We start from the raw sequence: 17,610 nt of genomic DNA, 5'->3' as shown, positions 1-17,610 counted from the left end.
CCCATGGGCAGGAGACCTCCTCCATAGATACTGATTTATTTCCACCCTGTGTTCATTTATTTTGCTGTGCTGCAGTAGGGACACTTGCACAGTAATTTCTTTAAAGAGACTCAGTGCTTGATAACATGGCACTTTGGATGAAGGAAGGCGGAGGTGTGTGCTTGTTTAGGCATTATTCTGTGAGCTGTACGACATCTAAAGATCCAGCTCCAGCCTCCCATGAACCCCAGTAGCCTACTTGGAAATGGGATGGAGGAAGGTTGAAATAACAAAAGGGATTTTGGAGTGCACACTAGTCAGTGGAGGCCATGTGCATCCCTGACAATGAGCAGGACTGCGCTGTTACCCACGTTATCCAGAAGAATTATTCCCCCTGCCTGAAGTAGAAATAGTGCCCTGGGATGAGGCTGCTGAGCTGTATCCTGCCAGCCTGGTTCCTCAATGGAGGCTGGGGGTGCCTGAATGTCTTTATCCCTGAGGGATGAGGAGCAAGGGCTCCTTGAGACAGCACCATGGAAGCAATTTGCAATATAAAAACCAGCACAGAGTAAAGTTCTTCTCATTGTGGAAATGCTGCCCCTTGACTTGCAATAAAGTAATTATTTATTGTGCTGTTTTCTTAGCCCAAGTCCTCTGCAGGTCACAGTGTGCTCTACCTCATCTTGCAACCTGTTTGTAACTCTGCTGCGATTCAGGAGCAATCGGCAGCTACAGAGATGCTGTTTGTCGTTAGGGAAGGGCCATGGGTGGTGGGTGGGGGGCTTTGGTTTTGCAATAAAAATTAAATCCCAGGGTTTTGTCAATGCTTCAGATATGAGATTCTTTCCTTATAGCCACTTAGAGCTTTTCAGAGGAATTGCAATTTCAAGATTGTGGAGGAGGGTGAATCCAGGAGGGGAGATCACAAGGTGGGACTCAGAAATGCTGGCACAAGGGAGCTCTGAAATTCCTCAGTCCAGTTTTCTTCTTGAAGCAGGACTTTTGCCAGTGGTGTATCAGGCTGGTGTTGACTTTGTCTAGGCGAGTCTTAAAACTGCTCCTAGGATGAATGTAGATGATGGGTTGGGTGCTTAGGTCTCTGCCTCCCTGGGGGATTGGATGTATTTGGGGGTACAGGTCACGGGTTTCATCCTGTGACTATGTGGACCCAGTGCAAGACAGACAGAAAGACAGGGGGAGCACCTGAGCTGGAGAAGTTTTAGGGGATGGAGGAAAGGCTGTCTCTGGCTGTTTATTTGTCTTTATCATGCCCAGCTGAAGCTGGGTTAATGTACAGAACTGGACAGGAGATGCCCTGATCAGGAGTGTGTTTGACCTCTGCAGAGATGTGCACAGATGCGAGTATGCTGGGGAACGAGGTTTTTCCCACTGTTACCTCTGTGGGTGACCTAACCTGGGTATCTCTGATCCAAGCCCTCCCAGGAGAGAGCACCCTGTTGCAAGAATAGCAAACGCTCTGCAGCCACCCAGGGAAGGCTGGAGTGGGAGGAAAAGAGCCCTTGTTTCTCTCAGCTGCACTGGGTTGGGTGGACCTAAAAGCAGCAGGTAGGAATGCCATTGGCACTGTCATTACCTTAATGTTTTGTGTCACAGTTGTAGTGGGACATTGTCACATGTATGGATTCTGGGAGGTCTTTTCATTCAGCATTGCATCACATTTTATGACAAAAATCAATGTAAAATGGTTGTCATTGGAGCGGTGTCCTTCAGCCTAGTAACTGGCGGTGTAAGTAAGTCACCAAGTCAGCGCGCGCAGCAGCAAAGCAATACATAATTCAAGAGGGATCTTTGAGTGACACGGGACGTAGGGGCTGCACAGCTGTCACTGCATTGTACAAAGCAGGTCGGTTGGAGTGAAGGTGGGTAGTCCTCCCTGTCCCGCTGAATGCCCTGGGCAGAGCCTGGCTGTCCTTAGAGGGACCAGCATCCCTGGGGTTGTGTTGTGTGAAGCTAAGCTGCAGACTGAGGCAGGATTTGCTTCTCTTTGGAAGGGTTTATCTGGAAAATGTGGATACACAAGCATTTCTGTGGTGCCTGCCATGGCCTCTCCCCAGCCTGGACTGTTGCCAGTCCTTGCACAAAGCAACACCTTCCTGCCCTGGTAGCATCCCCCTTGCTGGGGGAGAATGAGATGGGCAAAGGGGGCCTCGGGGGCAATGTGGCTGTGGTTTAGACAAGCTTGTAAGAGGTTTGATGCCATCTTAGGAAAACTTTCTCCCTCTCTTGTGTGCTAGTGCTAATGTTGACTTTGAGTTTGTTATTTTCCCTGCTGTCGTAATGAAAGTCCAAGCACTGCACAACTGTAAAGATCCTGACACAGGGAAGCAGCAGCCAGCATGCACCGTTTCTCTGGGAGAAGGGATCCATTCAAACAGTTCCTTTATGTCATGCTCTAATTTTGCCACTGTTGGTTTATTTTTGTTTTTGGCTTCTTTTTTTCCCACTGTATTCTTCAAACTTCCCTTTCAGGGCTTAACGGCTTAACCATTTCAAAGTTGTGCCAAGTGGAAATGTAGCATACGATTTTCTCACTAAATGTTGTGCTGATTGCTCAAATGTATTCTGGATTGTAGAAAAACTACAAAAAACTGGGCCGAAGAAGGGTGAGAATTAGTCTTCAGGTGAAGATCCAGGTCTTTGCATGCTCAGGAAAGATCTGGGGAAGCAAAGAAAGTGCTCCTTGTCGCCTTCTTGCTCTGCAGCATCTCGTATTGGTGTGGCTCACAGCAGTATCGGTGGGCAGGCAGGTGCTGAAGCACAGATCTCGGTCCTGAGGCTGGTACAGTCTTTAAACACAGGTCTTGGTCCTGGTTGTTGGTCCCAGATATCAGAATTGTGCTCTGGGCGGGTGGCTGCCTGTTCTGCTTGTCCTGCTGAGATGCTAGAGGATTCAGGGCAGAAACGGCCCTGCTCCTGGTCTCCCCTGGTGCTGATTGAGCGCCTCTGATGGGAGCAGATGCTGCTTTTGGGAGGTGAGATGAGTGTTACCTGGTCACAGGGTCACAGTCCTGTCCCATGAGAACTCCTTTGTGAAGGGCCTGTTTTGTTTGGCTCGTGCTCCCATGAGACTGTAAAAAGCTGCATTTTCCCAAGGAGGACGAGGGCAAGGAACACTTCTGGAAATGTGGACTTCTTCTTGGTAATAAAGTGGGTTATCACCATCTAATGACTGCTGTGACACAGGTCACTGTGCAAACCTGAGCTCTTGGGGTGATGATATGGGTGCAGGTTGGGACACAAGAAAACAACTTGTTGTTGCGGAGCTGGGAGACTGACGTGAGTCCTTTCCAAAGGCAAGGGTAACAGAGTTATTTTTCTGCCATTTCTGGCTTTTTATGGTCGTTCACATTAGAAGATCTTTGAGGTTCCTCACTTGTCGTAGAAAATGCCTGTGGCTCTGAGCTGCGGAGCTGGGCTCTGGATCACAGCAGCCTCTGTTAAAGATGCTCTGAACTGGAATTTGCTCTTTCATTATAGCTCTCAGGCTTGCAGGGTGAAGTGAGGGACAGCTGATGATTATTAGCTTTAAATTTAATAATGCTTTTTATAACACTTAATCTTTCATTAATAATAAATATAATACATGCTATGTTGTATCTAGACCAAGAAATGCTCAGGTTTCTGCAGTGCTACAGCTTGGGCAGCTGGGAGCTCCATATCGCTGTGAGCAAGGCGTTCCCCAAACCAGATCCATTCGGCAGGGGATGTGGGGAAGGGCTTGGTTTGGTTTCCACAGGTCTTGCCTGTGTAAATCCTTCCTGGTGCAGGGGACAGGCAGGGTCCTGTGCCCTGCTGGTGCTGTCTGCCTTTGAAGCATCTCCAAGTCCCCACCTGCAGCACCGACCAAGAGCTGGATGTGGCCCCGTGATTTATTTGTAATATTCCTGGGGGAAGGAGAGGGCATGTGAAGGTCTCTGGGCTGCAGGCAGAGGTGAAGAGCATGGCGCAGATGGAAACCACAGAGTGATGGTGCAGACTGGGGATGTGCAGTGAGGAGGCTGGGCAGGCACATTTGCTGCTTGAAAAACTTCTGGCTGTTTGGGGTGCAGGGAAAGGGAGGAGAGGGATTCCTCAATTTGTCTCCTCATCTCTCCCAAGTAAATCCCTGCTGGCTGATGTGGTTGGCACATGCAGAACGGCTTGGCTTGATGCTTCAGTGATGGTCTCCAGCCGGTGCGATATTCTGCTCAGAGCTGGGAGATGGGGAGCATTAGGGAAGCCGGGGGGCAAAATGTCTTGCCGTGATCTTCAAGGAACAGTAATGAGGAGGACTTTCTATTCAGATTGCAGGAAATCTCCCCCCTCCCCCCCCCCTTTTCAATTAATAACCATGGGAGGAAGAGGCTTTCCTAGCTTGTAGGGAAACAAAACTGAAGAAGCCGGTTGCAGTCATGTTGTTGGAGAGCGTCCGGCTCCACTTGAGTTGTTTTTCCACTATTTGGGTAAATAAGTTAAGACAATAAGGAGGACTGCTGAGATAGTTGGCAGTGCAATGAATCCCCCGGGAGATGAGGGCAATGCTGTTTATTGGTGGGGAGCTGCCTGTGCGTGAGGGGTCAGTCCTGCAGTTATGTAGAGGGAAGGGAAACAAACAGCCTGTTTTAGCACCAGATTCATTGCGAGGAGGTACGCCAGGGATCATTAGTGCCACAGCCATCATTATCTTTTGCTCGGATTAGTTTTCTCTGTTTTTCTTTTTTTTTAAGGCAAAAAATAATGGCTGGTTCCTGTTAGATCAGATATGGACAAAATAATAGCGGTATCACAAAGATTGAGGTCTGCAAGATTAAATTTGAAAGGGAGGAGGAATGATAGCTTTGGCCCTGCTTGCTGTTACACCAGCCGTACGGATAAATGACTCTGTATGCAGATAAGCAGGGCAAAAATGAAAGGGATGCTCAGGAAGAGATGGCAAGAAAAATAGGAACTAATCAGCAGATTCAACCACTGTAATAATGCAGTAAACATGGAAAATTACATTATATTAGCTCCTCTGCTTCTCATTGTATGTATTAGCCACAAAGTCATCGATAGGCAATTCACTGTAAAGATGCCGCGCTGCAGATACCGGAGCTGCGCCCTCCTGGGGGAAGGCATTTGCGATGCTGAAGGGGAAAGTTGTCTTGTGAACTGTGTAAGGAAGAAATGGTTCAAGTTGAGCTGGAGAAATGCTCGCAGCTTTCTGAGTTAAAGATCTACTCTTGGGAAAAGGGCAGCCAGGCTGTTTGTCCCCAGCACCCAGGCAGCAGCAGTGGTACATGCTGAGGCATGGCTTCATTGCAGTTCTGGGACGTTCCCCTGGTGCAGGAGAAATTGGTTTGCTGCAGAACACTTTTTTTTTTTTAAATATAGATGTATTTTTTTTTTACTAGTGAACTCAATTTCCATTTTTTTCAATTTCTCACAAAGAATGACAAGTAGCCACTGCAGCCTTTTCCCTTGAGTTCAAGTAAAACCAGCATGTAACATTATTTGCAAATTAGCTTCATCCCTCTGGCTCCTGGTTCAAGTAGGAACTGCTTGGTCTGGGGTCCCTCCCAAAATATCCATTTAAGCCACGTAACGATTCTGATTCTCTCATGCATAGTAGATGAAAGAAGATCCGCGGTTTATTTTTAAAGCTTTGAACCCCAAACATGGTCAATCACAGAAAGAACAGATTAAAAAAAGAGAAAGTCATGATAATGAAAAGCTGTAAGAAAAGCAGCCTTACACTTCACAGTAAAATCCCTTTTCTTTGCGCTTTTTTATTAACAGCTCCAACTCTGATCAGTGCATAAATCTACCTGCAACACAGGATGTTGGAAAATTACCGAGAGACAGCAACGTCCTCCCCACTGCTTGGTGAGAAAGGAAGGATGCACCTTCAGGTATGGGCTGGTATTTTGTTTTATCCTCTGTTCCCCGTTTGCGTTGCACTAAACCTGCTTGTTGCGTTGACTAGAGGGAGTGAATAAGGTGTCTGCAAGCAGGAAATTCAGAAGCGATTCTCTAAACTTGTCTCAAGGCACAGATAAGTTGTCTACCTGGGACTTGCACCCAGGCAGCTCTGGGCTCCATCTGCTCTGCCTGACAGGGTAGAGGTGGTTAACAGTGGTTTTTCGGCTTGCATTTGGTGTTGGTTTTAAGCTGCTCCTGTGGAAGTTGATTGTCCAGCTCCTCTCGATGATGGCAGGGTTAGGGCAGCGCTGGGTGCTCTGGCGGCGAGGCAGCTCTGCTCTCCTCCCTGCAGCGGCATCGGAAAGCAGAGCACATGCTCGGCTATTACCCACTCCCCAGGTCAAGTCCAACATTGCATATGAAATCACCGCTTCCCCTTCACTGTACTGGTTTCTTAGGGATTGTGCGAAGGGCTGAGCAGGATGAAGCTGTGTTGGCTGCTGCTGCTGAGCAGCCTTTTTAGTGTAGGGGCAGAGCTAGACACTCCTGGGCTTTCTTAGTCCAGCCTCAATCCGTGCACTTCAAACAGGAGCCTTGTTTTAGGGCTGTGCCGAGCGCTCGGGTCTCACAACAAGCTGCTCTTGTTGCAATATGCAAAATGCAGTAAAAAAAGGGCCAGCAATGAGACAAAAAGCCAGTTTTACTTTGCTTTGAAGGGGATGGGGGTTGCTTCGCCCGGTCAGGGGAGGATGGAGAGGAGCAGTGGTTCCCAGGACAGGGAAAGGGAAGGCTGCTGACTTTCTGATATCTATATCAGATATCTGTCAGATAGCAGTCAGAAGGCTGCTGACTATCTGATATCATGGATTTTCTGATAGTTGCCGGACACTTTGGGCTCAACGCTGACAAGGCACTGTCCCTGAAACACTGGCCCAGCATGGCAACTGGATTATAGCCATCACATCCATTACCCTAGGGAGAAAAAAAGGTTTTCTATCCACAGAGGCCAGTTTAAAACAAGCCAGCCTTTTCCTGCATGAGATGATGTGCTTTCCTAAATATGTGGTCCTGGAGCAAGCAAGGACCTAAGAGCTACTTAATTCTTGGCAACTGGTCAACACTGCCATGCTGCAGGTTGGGGTTTCCCATTTATCTGGGTTGGTTGGTTGCTTATTTTGTCCCCTGAGCGAGTGGTTTGAGGCCATAATGTGAATTAGCCAATCTATCATGTCAGTGTTTACAAAAGCAAGTCCAGCGGGACTGCTTTCAGTAAAGCCCTTTCTTTTCATGGTGTCCATCACTCCATTTTGCATTTCCCCATCGCCGTGCTTGTGTTTGCTCCCTGCAGCAACCATCTGGGGCTTGCAGTGGGCAGATTGCTCTCACTGGGGCTGGCTTTCATCTGGGATCTCTTAGGGGATGGCAGTGTGTGAGCACTGAGGTCCCCAGCATGTCGTGTGGGCTGCAGTAGTGGGACCTGGTATCCTGACATCTGTGCTGGAGCGTGGCCGTGCCGTGGGTAAATGGGGTGGAGTGAGATGTGCTGATGGTTGGAAAGGAGCTCCAGCTTTCGTTGCTTGAGTGGGTCTTTGTTTCATGGATGTGTCGGCCAGCAGTGAGGTTTCCTTGCCTATGGGAGATGCTGGGTACCTCAGAGAAGTGGCTTAGATTTGTGACTGCTGAGGGCTCTGGGAGACGTGTTGCGTCCTGTCTGGATCTGGATTAGTTATACAGGTGCTTTTATACATATTTTGCCCAGAAAAAGGTCAGGAGGCAAAATGGAGCATAGGTGTTAAAAGGGGGGCAGATGACAGAGTGACTCTCCTGGCACAGGGTAACCATCGTGCTGAGCTTTTTGCCACTTCTGCCTTGGCCGTGGTGCTTCATCAGCACATTTCACAGTGGTGAGCTCTCCCCAGAGCTCCTCTGCAGCCAGGGCTGGTTTACATTTCTCCCTTTAGCCTCCCTTGCACTGAAACACAGGATGCACAAGCATCAATGCCTGACATCACATGCCAAGAGATGCTGTGAAGATGGGGTTTGCTCCCTGCAACCTGCCATTCCCACCCTGCATTTCTTGGGAGAGCTCCGGCGTCCTGCCAGCCCATGGGGGAGATGCTTTTTCATCCCCTCCCGTCCTACGTGTGACCCATTGTGCTGCAGCATGTCCATGTGTACCTCCTTCACCCCAGGGAACCCTGTGTTAGCACAGGGAAACATGGGATGATACTGCACATTCAGTAGCTTGCTCCCCTGGAGCAAGACAAGGGCTGAGCGCCTTTTAATGTTCCTTCTCCTAATTATCCTCTTAATTACTCAATGAAATGCCCAATAAAACAAATCACTATAATTTCTATTTTATTCTGTGCCTTTCGTGGTTTACTTAAGAGTGCAGGATCCATTAAGGAGGCACTTTCTCATGAGGGAATACTTTCCAATAGATCATACTTACAAAATGGTTTTATGTTCCTATCTTGTGCTTCATCCTCGTTTTCCGTGCCAGTTTGCTAATTACCGGAGACACTGGTGGTTGGGAAGCGCTGCCTCCCTTGCTGCCCATCCCCGCCATGGTGAAGCCACAGCGCTGAGTTTGTGACATCCCCATGGCAACAGCCCGTGATGTCACTAGTGGGGATTACAACTTTGCGGAGCATCCAGGCGCAGGCGGCAGAGCTGGAACTCTTGGGCTTTCACATGCCTTTAAATAGAGAGGAATTAAAACGCGGGGAAGTCTTTAACAATGCTTTAGATTTCCCTTTTTTTATCCCAAAGGAAGGAAGCCTGGTGACCATGGGGCTACCACCAGCAGTCCCATCCCCCGGCCCGTAGCAAGCCCAGCTCCCTTGTGCAAACTTGGGGTTTGCTTGGGGGGCCCTGCTGTGGGATCCTGCAGTGGCCCTGCTGTGGGATCCCGTGGCCAAGGGCTGGTGCATTGGACATGTCCCCAGTGTCCCTGGGGGCCATGGCTGTCCCCCACCCCATGCAACTCCCTCTGGCTCTGCACCTCTCAGTGATAACTGTGAACCTAAAGCAAATCTGGGGGACATAAGCCCCTGCAGCCCACCCCCCCATGCTTTACCCCCAGTCCAAACTGCTGTCTCCATTGGCTTTCTTCAGTGCCTTTTGTCTAATACTCATAGTATTAGCATAATAAGATGCTGTTCATGCACAGACAGCGAGGGAGGAAGATGAATGTGTGCACCTCTCTAGCAACAGGAAAATCACGTAATAACAACACACTATTTTGCACCTGGGGAGGAAATCCAGCTCACATGGCTGGTACCACAAACTGCGCAAGGCATTTAAACCAATGGCCCCAAAACTTACATGGGGAAGCCACCTGACTAATATTTATGTACCTTATTTAGCCAGCAGAAGCAAATCAAGCAGGTGGAAGAATCAATCTTTTTATTTTAGGTTTTCTAAGGTAGGAATAAAAATGATATTTCAAAGGCCGACGTGTCTCAGCTGAGCGGTGGTGGGGAAAAGCAGGCACCGCAGAACATACTGTCCTGTCTCCCTGTTTCTCAGATCATAACTTCTAAGCTGGATTCAATAGAAATAAATGTTCAGTAGTTCCAGTGGTGGCCTTTGGAAATGGAGCTAATGGAACAAGACAAAAAAATCGTTACAACATTTTGACAAGTGCTTAAATATTTAATGCTATGCATGGCACAGCCCGGTTGTGGGGAGCTGGGAGCACACCTGCAGGAAGCTGTGCCCTTCGTTAGCGAGAGATGGAGTCCTCCTGTGGACCGGGGCAGGGGAAATTAAGCAGATGCTGTTTGAGCTGTGCATTAATAAACAAGCCGAGGGCAGCTGTGGCTTCGGCGGCTGAAGGGCTGGGTGGTGGTTGCTGTATCCGGGACCTGTGGAGGAAGAGGAGGGTGGCCAGTTCTTGGAGGTAGCTGGTGGAGGAGAACACGTAATGCTACCCCGAGCTGAGACAGGGGAGATGAAGAGGCTGCAGTGATTAAATAGGATCTACTGAAATCCTTCCAAAGCAGGCTTAAGAATTAAGAGCCATCAATGTCACATTGAGGGTCACTCACTGCAGGACGCCTCCGGCCGGTGCCTGGCCTCCCCCTGTGCCTCTGTTCAGCCCCATCCGAGCGTGAGGAAACGCATCCTTCATCTCGGAGCCCACTCGGCCATTCCCCTCTGCCGCAGAACAGCGAACCTCAGCCAGCAGAGCCTCTGAAAAGCAAACTTCTCCGGAGGGGAAGGACTGGACTGTGCATGCCGAGATTTGCTTTGAATTCGGGTCTCATTAGGAAGTTAACAGCGGGGGAAGGTGGCAGTGAATGAGCTGGCTGGGCTCACATCGCCACTGTGCAGAGGGCTGATGGCTGGTCCCCTGTCAGCGACAGCCATGGGGACTAATCTGAAGAGGTGTCAGCCAGCGGTCCCTGTGCATCAGGGACAGCATGGTTTGCTTGCTCAGATCCTTCTTCCCGTGCCCACAGGACTTGCGGTGAAGCTGCTGTGCTGGGGGTGCTGGTGTGTTCTGCGCCACCCCGGGGCTGGGTCTGCCACCCAGCTCACTGCAGGTGTCTCGCTCGGAGGAGTCATGGCCTTGAGCGATGCTCCAGGAGCACGGCTGTGCCGGGCAGACTGTGCACACTGCAACACCCCGGTCTCGGATAATACCCCTCCAACACCAACACAACAATATTGGTGGGACCAGACAGAGCCAGGATGGAGCCCATCGTGAAACCTGCAGGTGTTCCCTGTCTGGGAGCAAGCTTCCAACACGGCTCGGCCGCTTTGGTCATGCTGACCTGCACTGGAGCGGGACCCTGATTCATCTGCTGCCACTGAAAAGCCACCAGTGCCACACACCCGCATCCCTGCTGGCACTGTGAAGCAGGGCTGCCTCTCCCAGCCACATGCAGGCAGTCAGCGAAGCCCTGGAAGGACCAGGGACTCCCGCTGGAGAAGGTTGCTTTTTAGTTTTGGTGGTGTTTTTTTTTTTTTTTTTTTCCCCTCCACCTTTCTTGTTATTTTCCACAGCTGGCAATGACTGGCCACAGCAGGGAGATTTTCACACCTCATTAGAGCCAAGTGTCCAACTCTACAGAGCTATCAACCCCAGTCAGAGCGATGTAAAAGGCAGTGCTTCCTTTAATCATCTGGGGAGGCTCAGATTTGTTAGTGTGAACCCAGTGCTCCCCTACATACTGGAGAAGCAGGGGCATGGAGTGACAGGAAGATGATGCTGAGATGAGACCCATGGTGTTAAAAAATGATGTCTTCTCACCTGTGCATCAGCCCTGTGCAGACCGGGGTGATGAGGTCCTTCACCAACTGTCTCTTCCATTTTCCTCCGTGGATGATTGCAGGTGGCCACGGGCCTACAGAAGGGCTGCTGTCTGCAGCTGAGACCTTGAGTGAGAGGTGATGTATAAAAATGTTCATTAGCAGGAGAAAGCCTGAACACCAGCATTTCTGGCTCACGAGGTGGAAGCATCCCTTTGTGCAAGGACCTGAGCGTTGGAGGTGTCAGAGAACTGTGGGCACTGCATCAACCTGTGGCTCCACAGATCCCCCTGGAATGAATGAGTTACATGAAATTTCAGAGCAGTGCTTCACCTCTCGCTGTCCCAGCCAGCGACCCTGACCCCAGCCAGCTGTAAAAGTGTGTCCTGAGTTTTGTGAAGTGATGCAGTTCTGTGTCTGCATCAGGAGATGAAGATCAGGTGCAAGCACCAGGAGACATACAGGCACAAAGTCCCTCCTCGCTGACTGCCGAGCCGAGCATGCACAGTGCTGCGACACGCACGCAGTGTTTTCTTCTAACTCTGTGCAACCCTGCGACCTTCTCTTGGCTGTCTCCCCGGTCTGCCACAGCCCCACGTGCCACGTACATCTCACGTGGGTATGGGAAGGACAGACGCATGAGGACCATCACAGAACTGCTGGCACACCTGACTGCAGGAAGATGGATGTCCTTCCCGAACGCCCTGGCATGCGCAGAGGTGCTTCCACCGTGTCCGTGTCTCAGAGCTTTCAATGCTTATGATTTGTCCAAGGGCAACTTTGCAAAATGTCAGTGTTTTTATCAAAATTCTCTTCAAGGTTTAATTAAAGGAACTGTTTGGGTTTTGTTTTTTTTTTTTAAATGGACGATAGATTTTTTTCTCTAAGAAAGCAAATGGTTTTTCAAGGAAAAAAAAATTTTTTGCTACTCTGTTTTTTGCTGTTTTGCTGTGGTTTTGCTACTCTGCCACATCTTTTTGGCTAACTTGCTTTCTAAGATGACCCTGTGAGCCACTCCACGAGGAGGGTCAGTAGCCCCGTGGCCCTGTCCAGCAGGTCTGCTGGGAGAGTGGCACCACCAAGAGTGGCCGAGGCAGCGTGTGTGCACTGCACAGCTGGGATCCATGCGTGCAAGCACCCCCGCAGCCCTGTACAGACAACAGCTGGTGCCGCAGAGGAGGTCAGTGACTTGCAGACACAGTTCTGCCTACAGATCTGGCAGTGGAGGCAAAGTCTGGGAGACGTTTTGCCATTAACCTCTGAAACCCAGGAAATCTGTGCTTGTGAAGCATTTAGGTTGGCGTTATGCCCTTACTGCCACTAATGAAGGATGGATAGGACTGAAGGCAATGGTGTAAGAGACAGCCATGACATCCTTCTGGACTTTGGTTTGATCTCTGTCTTTCATGGTCTTCCCTTTTCTTCCTGCTCGTTGGTTTAAAAAGCAAGTCTTTGATGGGAGGTGGCAAAATCCCACTTCAGCGGAGTGTTTTTGGCAACAAACGTTTGCCTTTTGGAGCTGCCCTCATCTGTTGGGTAAACATGAAATTATTGTCTTTGACTGGAACTGAGCCTCTGGAGCCATGTTATTCCATTGGGGAGAGGCATTTTCACCGATTCTTAGTGTGGATTATTCTTGTGACTGACTGTAATAGTTTCTTTGGCTGTATTAGGACTTATTATGTCAGGATTTATTTCGGCATGAAGTGATTCGACATGCTGTAGTCCTGTAACTTTCCTTTGCGGGCTGGAATTTAAGAGGCCATCTCCTGCTTCCCCCACGGACACAATGGAAACAATTTCCCTGCAGCCAGACCCATCTCCCAGGGTCAGCTTTCCCCAACTGCTTTGTAGCTGCTAAAAGAGCAAGTTTCCTGCAAAAGATAGGTAAAAACTCATTTAGGTGAAAAGTATATATATAGAAAAGCCTCCTAGGAAGAGGAGGAGAGGACCATTGCTTCAGGGGAGCAATGCAGGCACTGGGAACTCCCTGGCATTAGCAGAGGGGTTAGCAGCAGAAAATGCAAGTAGGGATTAGATGTGGATTATATTGCAGAGATGCTGAAGCATCATCAGTGCTGAGACATCTAACAAAGGGCTTAATTTCCTTAGGAGAACTGCTGGACCCAAAGCAGTCCTAGACATCACTTTTCAGGTGTGATGAGGTGGTAAGGCAATGAGTATATTCGCTAAGTGTTGTGGTATCTGGTACCTCTGGGAGACCTTGGTGATGCAAACTGGTGGACCGGCTCCCCAAAGCCACAGGTTATACGGGATTTTGGCAACTATTCCTCCATCAAATACTCATGCTCCACCAGATGTCAGAAGAAAAGGTTCACTTAAAACCCTTAAGTCCTCTTCGGTGCCAAGTAGAAATGAATTGGTAACATTGGCATTAAACTGCTGCTGTTTTCCTGGCTCCATTAACATCATTAAAATCATCCAGGACCTTTGGTTTATGACGTTCCTGTCTTGCTGGGATTGAGAAAGGATTCTGTTCATGATTTTTGGTCTGTTCTCAGCCAAAATAAAGACTTGTGTGTAGGAGCTGCTCTGGGCTATGCAGTCAGCCAGTCTTGAGACTTGCTTGGTTTTGAGATGTCAGCTGAACACCTCCACAGGGCAAGCACCAGCTCAGATCAAACTTTGGCACGTAGAGGGGGATGATGGAGGTGGATTGACTAGCTCATGTTGATTGAGGTGGCAGAGACATGGAAATTAGGACTTGACTTGCTGCCAAATCCCACCATGCTCAGCATAGGGCACTGGGCAGCTCTGACCTCCGCAACCTGATGTCTGGATCACGTTCTGCTTAGGCAAAAGGAGACATTTACACCCTGCTGTCCAGTGCCCTTCACAAGCGGAGACCATGCAGGGAGGGGATGAGCCCTCTGCTCCGTAACGCAGCGAGCAAGGCAGCCCTTGCGCCCCGTGTGTGGCCACAGGGCACCCATAATATAGGTCCCCTGGCCAGAGCCTGGGGACGGGGAGGAGCAGGAGGCTGGCCGTCCATCTGTCCGTCCTCTCCCACCGCATCAGCCTGAGTTAGCCTCAGCTACTTTTGGCAGCCTGATTCCCTGCTCCAGCAAGTGCTGGGCTGCTGGGGAGGCAGCAGGGAGAGGAACACTCTGTTCGGCAGCTGCACATTCCATTAATTTAATGAGGATTTTTTTTTTTTTTTACAAGGCAGATGGTAAAATAGCTATTTTCTGTTGTCTAATAAATACCATCAGCAAGGCAGAAAATGTGCAATCTCGCCAAGTCTTTTCTGATTCCTTGCCCTCTGTACTGACGCGTTTCCTCGTTCTCTGCTGGTAGCCAGCGGAGTGGGGTGGTGGGATGGAAGGAAGGGATGGGACAGTGAAGGCAAGTCTGAAATTGCTGGCGGGCCCCGCGCAGTAAAATGGCAGCTTCCCCGGATTGGGCAGAGCCGCTGTGTCCTGCTGGGAGAGCTGCGCTCTGGCAGCCTTTGCCGATCCAATTCTCACTTCATCTGATTGCAGTAATAACAACTCACACAAATTTCCTGCCTCAACCTGAAATCTTCCAGCTCTGCAATGCAAATAATATAATGTGTGATGAGGAGCCCGATGACGGGGATAATAATAATAATAGTGATGATGCCTTTATTCAATGAATGAGTGAATCAAGCAAGCAAAAATAAATGGTATTCAGAGCCTCAAAATCAATAGGAAGAGAAATCAGGAGGAAGTGCAGGGGGACTTGCATCTCTGGGGGAGCGCTGTCCTTAGGAATGGTGTGAAGGAGAGATGAGCAAAGCCCTTTAGGGCTGGGCGCTCTTTGTCAGCCTGTGTTGCTCTGGGGTTTGCACCTCTCCTGTGATTATATTGCATTTGCTGAGCTCGCTGCTGCTCTGTGCCTGGTCCCAGCCTCTCTGTGATCTCTTTGGCCCCCTTGATTTACAGCTCTCATGGGCTCTCTGAATGTGTCTAAGCAGTTGGCAGGCTACAGACCTGACCTGGGGTTGGGTAATAACTTGTCTTTTGTCCCGTGCCCAGGAGGTTGGCCATAAAAAAGCTTCAGACATCAATTTTCCTCTCCACCGGAGTGGAATTGCGAAATGATGAGTTGGTCTTTGCCCTCATTTATCTCTTCTTTCCCTTTCTCCTCCTCTTTTTATCTTTCTCTTTTCTCCTTACCCTACTGCTCGTTGCTTTCTTCTTCACCCCCTTTCCACTATCTCCTCCATAATTTATCTGCCTCCCTCCCCTCTGCACATCACTGCTTCTTCTCTCTCCCCCTCTTGCCCTCTTCTGCCTCATTTTTTCCATGCGTTTCTTGCCCATCTCAAAAATTCCATGCTTTTTCTTGCTGTGCATAGCAGTTTGATATCTATGCCCATAATAGCCTGCTAATACAGTAATTCTACAAGAAACCCTTTAAAAACCTAAAGCCTTGGCAGGCAGTAAAACTCACCTTTTAACTTGGCTTCCTCTTTATCAGGGATTCATTTCAGACAGGATTTCTGTGTGCACAGCTCTGCCACTCTCTGTTAGTAAAAGAAGGATTAATTCCTGCAACAGGTGAATACGTTTCACAGCTCTGGTGAGCAGGATGTATTCCCCACTTCCCACAGGTACGTGGGGGATTGAATCATCTAGCACAGTGCTGCTTTTTATTGAGCGTGTGTTAAAGGTTTGTGTTATCTACCTGTGTCTGTGCAGGGACCTCCTGGGGAATGCCCTCTTTCACCAGTGGGGCATTCCCATGAAAGCGTTGCATTATCCAAGGGGTTTTTCCTATCTCTGGAGAGATGCTGTGTGTAAGTTTGGAGCTGACATCCTGCTCTCTCAGGTGGTACTGGCAGGGGTTGAGGTTACTAAATGCTCTACCCCAGCATCACCGGTGCCAGTGGCTGCCCTGAGCATCTCAGATGCTTGGACTCAGCTGCTGAAGCTTCCCTTGCCTCCTGTCTGTCCCACCAAGCAGTGCTTGCTCAGCTGAGGGTCTGGCACAGCTCCTGCCTGGCAATGCCCCTTCTCTGAGCTCTCAGAGTGCCATCTTTCACAAGCCTAAAGAAAAAGGACAAAGTTCTCCTGCCCTTTCCTCTCTAAACTCTTTTGATAGTGTCTGCAGCTTTGTATTGTGTTTAAATATATGCAAATCTGTCAGTGGGTGAAATATGCAGAAGGCAACACTGGGAAATTGTATCTGACTTACATCTGTGCTGGGGAGAGGCACTTGGTAAATGGAATCAGACCTTTCCTCCTTTTGCTCCAACACCTCCATCAGGACCTGCCATAGGGCAACAAGGAAATAGCAGTGTCCTGAAGTCCTCTCCATCTCCACTGCGATGTGGGCTTGGGGATGGGAGGGATAAAGAAACCAGGTTATTCTCCTATATTGCAAATATTGCAGAAGGAGTGATTTCTCTTGTGTCCCCAGAGTGACCCAGTCTCCCTGCTGGTCCCTAGGTGTGCAGGGAATGGGCAGCACTGGGTGTGGTGTGTGGTTTCTCTGCAGTAGTGGCTGAGGTCGTGGTGTCTTGGGGGGGACATCGAATGTGATGGCAGTAGGCAGTGAGCAGCCCTTGGAGCTGGCAGCAGGCAGTGAGTTCCTGGACTGGGGCTGCCAACTAATCCTAGGATGGAGAGCCCAGGTTTCATCATCTCTAGTGGGTTACTGAGCAATGGGGTAGGAGATGGCATGGAGTGGGGAGACATGACTTGCAGATCTTCCTGCCAGGCTGTTTTCTGGACAGCACAAATCTGGAATGATTCCCCTTGCCAGGCTGCCAGCTTTAGATGCAGGAGATGAGGTAGGAGATAATACAGCATGTCTAGTGCCAGGTATTCAAGAATTTCTAAGTACGTTGCAAACAGGGAGCTACAGGGCAGCATTGCTCTTTCCGTTTCACACACAGGAAGGCCCCTGAATAGTGGTGGAGATTCCTGCCAAATCACCCCAGGGACCCTAATCTCTGTTTCTTATTCACAAAACTTTGGGACAATGGTTCCCTGTGCTCCACTGGCAAAATAGTTGAAATTATTCATCTTTTTTAAGAGAAAAGAGCCTGATCTAGCAGAGATTCCACTTTGGATTAGTTAAACCTCAAAAAATGACATTTTTCATCAGCAAAAGCTGGCCAGCCCCCCACGAGACAGGGTCTTCAGCAAATAAGATGGCCAGCGTGTGGGGAAAAGAGTCTGTGGATAGAAAAGAAAGATATCAAAAGGTTGTGGTAAGACATATTACCTTGCTAGCTGAGTTGTGAGGTGTCCTTCAAGCATTGCTAAGTACAGCAGTGGTTGCCATCTAGTCCACCTTCATCATCTTACTGATCCCTACCAAAACAGTTGTGAAGGGTCAAGGAACCCCGCTGGAGGGACGAGTGCCTGGGCAGAAACTGGCCTGAAGAAGTCTGTGGCTTACTTTATAGTTTAATGTGGTGCTGATATTCCCTTCACCAGCAGTTTCAGACCAGTGTTTCAGGGCATCCAAAGACTCTGC

General features: G+C 49.3%; 1 protein-coding gene across 10 annotated transcripts in view; it reads left to right on the top strand.

Moving 5' to 3' along the window:
• Window positions 1-17,610, top strand: part of ELFN1 (extracellular leucine rich repeat and fibronectin type III domain containing 1) — a 149,783-nt gene that overhangs the window by 58,302 nt on the left and 73,871 nt on the right. For 9 of the 10 annotated variants that reach the window (XR_013927370.1, XR_013927371.1, XM_080382407.1 and 6 more), the window contains exon 2: window positions 5,758-5,870. The exons of the other annotated variant lie outside the window; for it this stretch is intronic. The gene's annotated coding sequence lies outside the window, so the exon portion shown is untranslated. The remainder of the gene's footprint in view (window positions 1-5,757; window positions 5,871-17,610) is intronic. 10 annotated transcript variants of the gene reach the window in all.

This window comes from Falco punctatus (genome assembly GCF_963210335.1).
Source record: "Falco punctatus genome assembly, chromosome: 4".
NCBI lineage: Eukaryota > Metazoa > Chordata > Aves > Falconiformes > Falconidae > Falco > Falco punctatus.
Note: the sequence above shows the minus strand (reverse complement) of the source record. Positions and strands in the feature narration are given on the sequence as shown.